The sequence below is a fragment of the Chrysochloris asiatica genome, unplaced genomic scaffold (assembly GCF_000296735.1).
Source record: "Chrysochloris asiatica unplaced genomic scaffold, ChrAsi1.0 scaffold00042, whole genome shotgun sequence".
NCBI lineage: Eukaryota > Metazoa > Chordata > Mammalia > Afrosoricida > Chrysochloridae > Chrysochloris > Chrysochloris asiatica.
Window position 1 is genome coordinate 16,534,214 of NW_006408560.1, and position 2,392 is coordinate 16,536,605.

At 43.9% G+C, this 2,392-nt stretch overlaps 1 pseudogene; it reads left to right on the top strand.

The window, feature by feature from the left end:
* The window catches only part of LOC102820882, a 16,354-nt pseudogene that overhangs the window by 4,006 nt on the left and 9,956 nt on the right, over positions 1 to 2,392 (top strand).

The following is a 2,392-nucleotide window of genomic DNA, read 5'->3' on the forward strand; positions in this document are numbered from 1 at the left end:
AAAAAACTATAACAGCAAACCAAGAAAATAATAAAGAATAAAAACCAACAATAGCAGCAAAAAAAGGAATATGATAAGTAAAAGGAGTAACACGAGGAACATAAAATCAGGGCAAAGAAAAATATGTCAGAGAAAAAAAAAAAAAAAAAGAAGAAAGACAAAGCAATAAACAAAGCTAGGGAGGAGGAGTCCTGGTGTGGTGCTGTAGGATGAGTACTGGACTGAGCCGCTGAAACCTGTCCACCATGGATGACTTTGCTGGCATTCAAAATACCACAGACATAACTTCCAGAAACATACGAGCCACCACAGTACAACAAACTGACAGAAGAGTGGTGGTTGCTTCCCTAGTAAACTCCAAAATTGTGAGTGTTGTCTATGAGTTCTGAACTCTGTGATGAAGGCTATGAATTATTGAACCCAGCAAAGCAGTTGAGAGAGCTGGGGGAGGGACAGTTTTGTGTTAGAATTGTTAAAAAGTTTGGAGGTGGAGGCTTGTTCGACCTCCACTTCATAGAAATCATGGGAACTACTTTGGGCTGTTGATTTTCCTCCTTCCTTGTGAAGTTAGAAGAGGTCAGCTGCCTCCACCATAAGATTTTTATAGGCATTTTCCCTTTCTTTTGTCTCCCTTTACCACAGAGCCACTCCCTGTCCCTCAGATCCTAAGTAAGACATTATCCAAGACACTGGACCAGTGCAGTGTCACTCTGGAGTGCGAGGTCAAAGGAATTTCAGAGAAACTGAACATGACCTGGAAGAGCAAGGGCCTCCCTGAGAACCTGGAGCTGAGACAGACATCAGGACCAGCCACCAACTTCCAGACCCTGGATGTGAGCTTGCCTCTGAACCAACTCCAGAACCAGTCCAATGCCAGCTTTACCTGTGTGGTCAGCAACTCTGACGACCAGAAAAATGCCACCTTATACCTGGGGGAAATCTGTGCTGATGGTGAGTAGAACCTTTTAGGAGGAGGGGAACTTAGGGAATTCAGATAGAACTGGGGTGCAAGAGACTCAGGGCTTTTTTTCTTTGTCATGTGTATTAGCACCAGATTCTACCTGGTCATCCCATACAAGTGACTGGGAGTCACATCCACATAGTTTCTGTTTGTATATGTTTTCTATCCATTCCTCTTCCTGCTGGTACAGTCTTTCCCCAGCCCCATCCCTCATCCATTGTGGGTTCAGAGTAGTTCTTTTAAAAGCAAACCTGACTGTGTTGTTTCTCTGTGTAGTCTGACCTCCAGTGTGTCCCTGTGGTGCTTGGGTAGAAATCCTCCTCTGCCCATGTTTCTGGTCTCACACACATTATACCTAACTACTTAGAATTCACTGACTGTATCCTGTACTACCAGTGCTTTCATGCCCCATGACCTTCACTTCTTCCTTATTTCACTTGGAGGAATTCTTATGGACAAGTCCAGGTTCATGGTTGTTAAACATGTGAAGTCACACAGAACCCTGTGCTCTGAAGGGCCCTGCTCTGGGATTAAAGCTCTGTTGTTTATGTCTCAAATTTTCAAATTAATTAATTTACGTTAAATTTTAAAAACTAATAATTTTTGAACAAGGTTCCACATTTTTATTTCACACAGGGCCTGGCAAATGCTGTAGCTGGTGCTGCCCTTGGCCATCACCTCCTTTATGGAACCATGCAAGGCCACCACACTTGGGCTCTGCTTTGGGTCTCCTTTTGCTCCAGCACTTCCTGAGCTGAGTAGGAATGATCTGTTCATGCATTTGTCTACTAGTAGACTGGAATGTTTTGAGGGCAGCTGCTGTATATTATTCTCCTTTGTACCTCACCTTTTGGCCAGTGTGTGCTTGGAACTAGCGTTTCATTGAATGTGCAGCCTCACCCTCTCTAACCCACCCTTCATGAGCTGCTGATAGTTTCACAATGTCACTTTAACCACCCTCTCCCTCCCTGTTTCCCTCTACACATCCTGGAATTTCAGATAAAGTTCAACATTTAGCATGACACATAACAACCTCTGGGACCAGACTCCTGGTTCCCTCTGCTTTTCCCTGGCTACTACTCTTCCCTGCATGAATTGCTGATCATGCCCAGGCATTTGGCATTTTGACATAGCAATTTTGTGAACATGATGCTTCTACTTCCTGGAATGCTTCATCCTCTCCCAATACCAATTTCTGGGATACAATTATTCCTCCCTCAAGATTCAGCTTGTGTATCACCTCCTTTGGAAATCCTTCCTTGAAGATCTTTGTACAAGGTACAAATCTCTATTACATTTGTGATTCCTTTGGTGGGCAGTGTGATGAGTTACTTGAGGGCATGGAGCATTACTTGTTTCTGTCAGCATCCCTGGTACCAAGAGGGAGTTCACTAACTGAGTAAATAAATGGGCATATCATGCCTCTCCCTC